Below are 8,252 nucleotides of genomic sequence, written 5' to 3' on the forward strand. Positions count from 1 at the left end.
GATTTGTTAACACTCAAATCTGCTTAGGTGCCAGCTTTTCACTGCCTCTGGGACTTTATCTGAAAAGCTGCAGTCATCATCGTAGGCAGTCCCTCGGAATCGAGGAAGACTTGCTTCCAATCTGAAAGTGAGTTCTCAGGTGACTGCACAGTCCAATACGGGAATTACAGTCCCTGTCACAGGTGGGGCAGACAGGGGTTGAAGGAAAGGGGGAGTCTGGTTTGCCGCACGCTCCTTCCGCTGCCTGCGCTTGATTTCTGCATGCTCTCGGCAACGAGACTCGTGGTGCTCAGCGCCCTTCTGGATGCTCTTCCTCCACTTAGGGTGGTCTTTGGCCAGGGACTCCCAGGTGTCGATGGGGATGTTGCACTTTATCAAGGAGGCTTCGAGGGTATCCTTGAAACATTTCCTCTGCCCACCTGGGGATCACTTGCCGTGTAGGAGTTCCGAGTAGAGCGCTTGCTTTGGAAGTCTCGTGTCGGGCTTGCGGACAATGTGGCCCGCCCAGCAGAGCTGGTCGCGTGTGGTCAGTGCTTCGATACTGGGGATGTTGGCCTGATCGAGAACACTGATGTTGGTGCGTCTGTCCTCCCACGGGATTTGCAGGATCTTGCGGAGACAGCGTTGATGATATTTCTCCAGCGATTTGAGGTGTCTACTGTATATGGTCCACGTCTCTGAGCCATACAAGAGGGCGGGTATCACTACAGCCCTGTAGACCATAAGCTTGGTGCCAGATTTGAGGTCCTGGTCTTTTCCTCAGGCGACTGAAGGCTGTGCTGGCGCACTGGAGGCGGTGTTGGATCTCGTCGTCGATGTCTGCCCTCGCTGATAGTAGGCTCCCAATGCATGGAAAGTGGTTCACATTGTCCAAGGCCGCGCTGTGGATTTTGATGACTGGGGGGCAGTGCTTTTCACTGCCTCTGGGACTTTATATGCAAAGCTGCAGTATCTAGGCAACATCTCTCACTACACACGATAAAGATCCTGGGTCACAGTCTCAGGATAAGGGGGCGGCCATTTAAGACCGTGATGAGGGGGAATTTCTTCACGCAGAGGGTTGCGAATCTCTGGAATTCTCTGCCCTGGAGGGCTGTGGATGCTGAGTTTTTGATTATATTGAAGGAAGGCTGAGATAGATAAATTTTTGGATGCTAAGTGAATCAAGGGATATGGAGATCAGGCGGGAAAGTGGAGTTGAGGTCGAAGATCAGTCATGATCTCATTGAATGGCGGAACATGCTCGAGGGGCCGAATGGCCTACTCCTGCTCCTATTTCTTATGTTCTCATGTTCTACACTTTGCCTTTTGTCGAATGACTTCCCCAAATTTTAAAACTAGATTGGGGAGTGCCAGGGGTCACAATCTCCAGTTGTGAAGGCCAGAACTAGGTTTAGAGGTTTGGAGGTGGCTCTTTTCCCAGAGGATAGTGGATCTGTGGAGCAGCCTGACGGCGTGTACGAGGCGCTGAATTCCTTCAGGGCGAGAGCTGGACCTTTTTTCGGCTGGGGCAGCGATCACTTCTTATACAAATCAAGTCCGCATGTCAAATCCGTTGATGTCCAGCTGAATTCTACCATGAGAATTATCACCGCTACGCTTTGACCGACACCGACACCTTGGCTGCCCGTGCTTGCAAACATCGCATCACCACACCTACGCCGCGAATACGCAGTCTCCAGAGAATACAACCGCTACACCAGCAAAGACATGCCGATCCAGGCCGACTTGAACAACCTCCCACCGACCCCCATCTCAAATCTAGGCAGCCATTTTGGACCGTCGCCGAAGCCCTTCAGCGATCTCCCCTCACGTCGATGACCGACGGCGAAATGCTCGGAAGAACTGCGACATTCGGAATGGATTCCTTATCGAGGAGCCCACAGTACAACCTGAAGGATCAAACCTTCCTCGCAAACAGTGGACAACCATCGACCGCCTCACAACCGGTCACGGTCGATGCTGCCACCTTCTCCATCGGTGGACGTTTAAAGCATCCCCATCATGTGACTGTGGAGCTCCTAATCAGACCCTGGAGCACATCATCGAGCACTGCCCTCAGAGGGAATTGGCAGGCAGCTTACAGGATATCCACACTGTTACACCGGAAGCTTTGGCCTGGATATCCGACTTAGATACTGCATCTGATTTGCTTTTCAGCTACCATATGAAAGAAGAAGATAAAAAGGTAGGCACTGCACAGCATTATCAGGGCCGAGTGGTCTCCTTGATTAGTTTTGATCAGCTAAAAAGGTCAGTGAGGAATGTTCCAGAAAAACATTCCCTAACGGGCCTTGAATGTTAATCTGTTTTTCGCCTCTCCCAGGAGATCACTTGAATTTCAGTTGGAGTGGAGTGGATATATTGTGGCTATCACAATTGTGTGGGACAGGCTGGACAGACCAAAGACTCTTTTCCTGAGTCCACTCCCGGGACTTGAGCACATAAATCTGGGCTGACACTCCCTGTGCAGTGCTGAGGGAGCGCCGCACTGTCGGAGGTGCCGTCTTTGGGATGAGGCATTAAACCGAGGCCCCGTCTGCTCTCTCTCAGGTGGACGTAAAAGATCCCACGGCACTATTTGGAAGAAGAGCAGGGGAGTTATCCCCGGTGTCCTGGGGCCAATATTTATCCCTCAACCAACATAACAAAAAAACAGATTATCGGGTCATTACCACATTGCTGTTTGTGGGAGCTTGCTGTGCGTAAATTGGCGGCCGCGTTTCCCACAGTACAACAGTGACTACTCTCCAAAAAGTACGTAATTGGCTGTAAAGCGCTTTGAGATGTCCGCTGCTCATGAAAGGCACTATATAAATGAAAGTCTGTCTTTCTTTCTTCCTTCCTTCATTCCTTCGGTCCTTTCTCTTCCAAAACAATATGCATTCTTTACAAATGGGGACTCCATCTCGAAGTAGCCCCTTGGTAATGCAGTTTGCTATTACATCTGTTGGGCTCTCAACAGAATTATAGCCCAAGCCAGTTGTGTTACATAAATAACAGACGGTAATAAGAACTTTCAAGGCCAGTGCACAAATCTGAAAATGCCATAAAATGCTTGCCTTGTCCTCCTATTATTTACAATGGTTTCTGAACTCGATGATTAAAAACTTCCTCGTCATTTATTTGAAGGCTTTCACAATTGTCCTGATGATGGCCTCCGAATTGTTTATCTTGCATTTCCCTCGTGTTTTTGGGAATGGGAAAGGAGAGTTCTCTGCTGGGAAAATTAGGCTGGCTCTAATTGACTTCTGTGCACATGAGGACGAAGGCTGCAGTTATACTGACCGTAGATTACTATCTATCGATCAACTGTGCTTCACCTCTTCTTTCGTGCAATGTATGTACATAAGATCTGCCCACCACCAGGGGCCACTACCGTCGGAGGTCCTCGGGTCATAGTTACACGCGTGCTGGGCCCGGTATATAACCTGAACTTCACCTTTGTATCTTCACTTCTGGAAGCCATTAAAGACTGACCTGGTCACTGGCTCACAGTACGGAGTTCATTGTATCATTTCATACACTACATTTCGTTTACGCACTCTACAGCCTTCTGGGCTCAACCTTGAGTTCAACAATTTCAGGCCATAACCTCTGCCCATATTTTGCTTCCTTTCTTCTTTCTTTTAACCCCTCCCCCCCAATCTTATGTATTTTATTTTCTCTCTCTATTTCCCATGACAGCTGGGCATTATTCCACCATTCATACCCTATCCAGACTAACTTTTTTCTAACTTCTGCCATTACCATCTCAAGTCGGCCCAACATCCCTTGTGTCTCTCTAATCTCTCCTGTCTTCCACCCTATCACAGATCTTCCCTTTCGTTCTTTCCTCCCCGATTTCTGTTGTCCTGATGTGGGCAAAGTTTTGGGGATATTTTTGTGGGTTATTTTAAGGTTTCTCTCCCCCCGCCGCCCCCCACACCCTCTCCACCCCCCGCCTCCGGCCTCTCTCGCAGTGCACGCGGCCCGGCACTTTAGCTCGGGAGTTTTCCATCCTTGCGCCATGAAAACTGTACCACTCCTCCCTTCGCGCCGCGCCCCCTGATGCAGGGCCCAGATGGCCAAATTTCCTTACTAAACCGCAAACTATCCCGGACGGTAACTTTCCCGCCCCGCCTCTTAGCTTTAGCGCATCGAGTGGCACCTCAACGCCCGAGTTATGTGCCTCTTTTCATGCCAACGCCCCCTCAAAACGACCTGCGGCATTGACGTATCATCATCATCATAGGCAGTCCCTTGGAATCGAGGAAGACTTGCTTCCACTCTTAGCATGAGTTCTTAGGTGACTGTACAGTCCAATACGAGAGCCACAGTCTCTGTCACAGGTGGGACAGACAGTGGTTGAGGGAAAGGGTGGGCAGGGAGCCTGGTTTGCTGCATGCTCCTTCCGCTGCCTGCGCTTGGTTTCTGCATGCTCACGGCGACAATACTCGAGGTGCTCAGCACCCTCCCGGATGCACTTCCTCCACTTTGGGCGGTCTTTGGCCAAGGACTCCCAGATGTCAGTGGTGATGTCGCACTTTATCAGGGAGACTTTGAGGGTGTCCTTGTAATGTTTCCTCTGCCCGCCTTTGGCTCGTTTGCCGTGAAGGAGTTCCGTGTAGAGCGCTTGCTTTGGGAGTCTCGTGTCTGGCATGCGGACTATGTGGCCTGCCCAGCGGAGCTGATCAGTACTTCAATGCTGGGGATGTTGGCCTGGGCGAGGATGCTAATGTTGGTGCGTCTGTCCTCCCAGGGGATTTACAGGGTCTTGCGGAGACATCGCTGGTGGTATTTCTCCAGCGACTTGAGGTGTCTACAGTACATGGTCCACGTCTCTGAGCCATACAGGAGGGCGGGTATTACTATGGCCTTGTAGACCATGAGCTTGGTGACAGTTTTGAGGGACTGATCTTTAAATACTCTTTTCCTCAGGTGGCCGAAGGCTGCACTGGCGCACTGGAGGCGGTGTTGGATCTCATCATCAACGCCTGCTCTTGTTGATGGGAGGCTCCCAAGATAGGGAAAGTGGTCCACGTTGTCCAGGGCCACGCCGTGGATCTTGATGTTTAGGGGGTAGTGCTGTGCGGCGAGGACAGGCTGGTGGAGGACCTTTGACTTACTAATGCTTAGTGTAAGGCCCATGCTTATTGACTCAACAGTGACGGTATAACTACAGTCCGAATCACAGCATGGAAAATTACAACCTGCATGCTGGAAAAAGAATGGACTGACTCAATGTCATCTTGTCAGATGTTACGGGTGCCCGAAAGCTGGATCATTCTTAAGTCAAAATTCCACTGAGCGATTAATTACAAAGCTGAAAGCTGGAATATCTCCACTTCCAACCAGCTGACAGTGCTCTGGCTTTTATTTGTGTATTTGTGCACATCACTGTAAGGGATTACAATGCAGCGAAACGCAAATCAAAATTAGCATGGTGCAGAGTGACAGGTTAAACCGCGTGAGATGTGCATCCAAATCGTCTAAAAAAAATGAAGCCTTCAAACTTTTTCTATCAAAAAAATAAAGACATGCTTCTTAGTTTGAAACTCAGTTTGTGCTACAATATTTTGCATTCGCTCACAATTCTGTCAATGATTTTCTGAGCCCTCCCTCCTCCACACTATGACTTAAGAACTTGCAGAACCAGAGGCCATGAAGAAGCCTCAGTTGACATTCACAATGAAAAGACATTTCCTTTCCCCAACACCCCAAGGGTTAATGCATTTGTAGAACAGATCGCTTCTCGGCCTTTTGGCTAAGATCATGCGTAACTGACCTGACAGGGGAGTAACCATGACCCCAAAGTGGTTCTCCCTGGATCAGGAAGGTGGTTCTCCTATGCTTTTTGGAAATAGGAGGTGGGTGGGGGGCACACATCCACCTCCATGGCACGAACCTGGTATTGCAGTACTTCCAGGAACGGTGCAGTGGCTCTAGGCCTTTTGGCTAAGAGCATTGGCGCAGAGTGATCCTTGAATGGGCCCAAGGTGACCTCTGGCGTTTGTAATCTGACAAGAATGATCTGACAAAGAATTGGAAAGATTGGCAACGAATACATTTTTAAAAATTAAAAAAAAAAATTTGTAGAACAGATGCACATCGCAAGCAATTCATTCTACAATGAATTTTACGTTAATGGGCTAGACTAAAATCAAGGTGTCAGCTGTGGCTCAGTGGGCAGCACTCTCACCTCTGAATCAGAAGGTCGCGGGTTCATAGTCCCACTCCAGGGACTTGAGCACATAAATCTAGGCTGACACTCCCAGTGCAGTGCTGATGGAGTGCTGCACTGCCGGAGCGGCCGTTTTTCAGATGACACATTAAACCGAGGCCCTATCTCCTGCCCTCCTCCCCAGAGATGTGCTTGGAAAATTGTCCTTGACAAATATCTGATGAAATGCAGCAGACTGCTCCTGTGCCCCTGTGAGTACAAGATTTCAACTGTAAACTGCACCCAACCAATGTCAGATTGTCATTTTAGTTTGATGAGGCTAGTTTGTTTGCTCCGATGGACGGGCCACATCGTCCGCAAGCACGATGCTCAACTCTTACTCAGAGCTCCGACACAGCGAGCGAGTCCCAGGTGGGCAGAGGAAATGCTTCAAGGACACCCTCAAAGCCTCCTTGAAAAAGTGCAACATCCCCGCCGGCACCTGGGAATCCCCGGCCCAAGACCGCTCAAAGTGGAGGAGAAGCATCCGGGAAGGTGCCGAACACCTCAAGTCTCTTCGCCGGCAGCACGCGGAAGCCAAGCGCAAACAGCGGAAGGAGCGCACGACAAACCAAGCCCCCCCCCCACCCACCCCGTCCCACCAACCACCGTCTGCCCCACCTGTGACAGAGACTGTAGGTCACGCATCGGTCGCCGGAGAATTAGTGTGGAAGCAAGTCATCCTCGGCTCGGTGGGACTGCCTCAGAAGACGAAGGGGGAGGAGGGGATTAGGGGTATGAGAGGATCTTGGTTCAACATACATAGCCAAATCTAAACTGCATTCTAACAGGAATGATACCCATCAGAGACTATCTTCTCTGTCTAGAGAGTTTAAAGAGTAATTTAACACGGCCGTGACGTTTTGGAAAAAATTGATAGCATAGTGGTTATGTTACGGGATAGTCAATCCAGCAGGCCTGGGTTACTGATCCATAAGACATGAGTTCATATCCCACTACGGCAGCTGGGGAATTTAAATTCAATTAAATAAATCTGGAAAAAAAAGCTAGTGATCAGTACAACTGGATTGGGTTCTTGCGACAATCCAGTTGTACTGATTGCAAGCTTTTTATTCCAGATTAATTTAATTGAATCTGATTCACTAATGTCCTTTAGGGAGGGAAATCTGCCGCCCTTACCCGGTCTGGCCTATATGTGACTCCAGACCCACGGCAGTGCCCTCTGATAATGGCCTCGCGAGCCACTCGGTTGTACCAAACTGCTACAAAGTATACTGAGGGAGCACCTTTACCACGTGGACTGCAGCGGCTCAAGAAGGTGGCTCACCACCACCTTCTCGAGGGGCAATTAGGGATGGGCAATAAATGCCCACGTCCCGTGAACGAACACTAAAATAAATCAGCAGGTTATATAAGTTGGGTGGCACATGAGACAAGGTAAACATGGAAGGAATGGATTTGGTATGCTGAATTACCATTAACCATCCCACAGGAGAAATGAGAGATTGAGTAGACTTGGCCTATATTCTCTAGAGATTAAAAGAATGAGAGATGATCTCATTGAATCATACAAAATTCTTACAGGGCTTGACAGGGTAGATGCTGGGAGGATGTTTCCCCCGGGCTGGGGAGTCTAGAACCAGGGGTCACAGTCTCAGAATAAGGGGTCGGCCATTTAGGACGAAGGTAAAGAAAAAAATTCTTCACTCAGAGGGTGGTGAATCTTTGTAATTCTCTACCCCAGAGGGCTGTGGAGGCTCAGTCGTTGAGTATATTCAAGACAGAGATCGAGAGATTTTTAGATATTAAGGGAATCAAGGGATATGGGGAATAGTGCAGGAAAGTGGAGTTGAGGTGGAAGATCAGCCGTGGTCTCATTGAATGGAGAAGCAGGCTCGAGGGGCCGAATGGCCGACTCCTGCTCCTAATTCTTATGTTCTTATGTACTCCTTAAGCTTAAACTGTTTGTAAAGAAAAGCTGCTGGTTTGAAAATATTGCTCAGTAGCCCAATGATTTTAAACAAGTTAATTGTGGTGGTTAAAAATGGCTCACAGAGCAATTTTGTGCCAGTCTGTAACGTGGCCCTAC

General features: G+C 49.2%; 1 non-coding gene across 1 annotated transcript; it reads left to right on the top strand.

Moving 5' to 3' along the window:
- The first annotated feature begins 5,726 nt into the window (after window positions 1-5,726).
- LOC139234215 (U2 spliceosomal RNA) lies at window positions 5,727-5,924 on the top strand. The gene has a single exon (XR_011588295.1). It is a non-coding gene; the product is annotated as a U2 spliceosomal RNA (small nuclear RNA).
- The last annotated feature ends 2,328 nt before the right edge of the window (window positions 5,925-8,252 follow it).

This window comes from Pristiophorus japonicus, chromosome 21 (assembly GCF_044704955.1).
Source record: "Pristiophorus japonicus isolate sPriJap1 chromosome 21, sPriJap1.hap1, whole genome shotgun sequence".
Taxonomy (NCBI): domain Eukaryota; kingdom Metazoa; phylum Chordata; class Chondrichthyes; family Pristiophoridae; genus Pristiophorus; species Pristiophorus japonicus.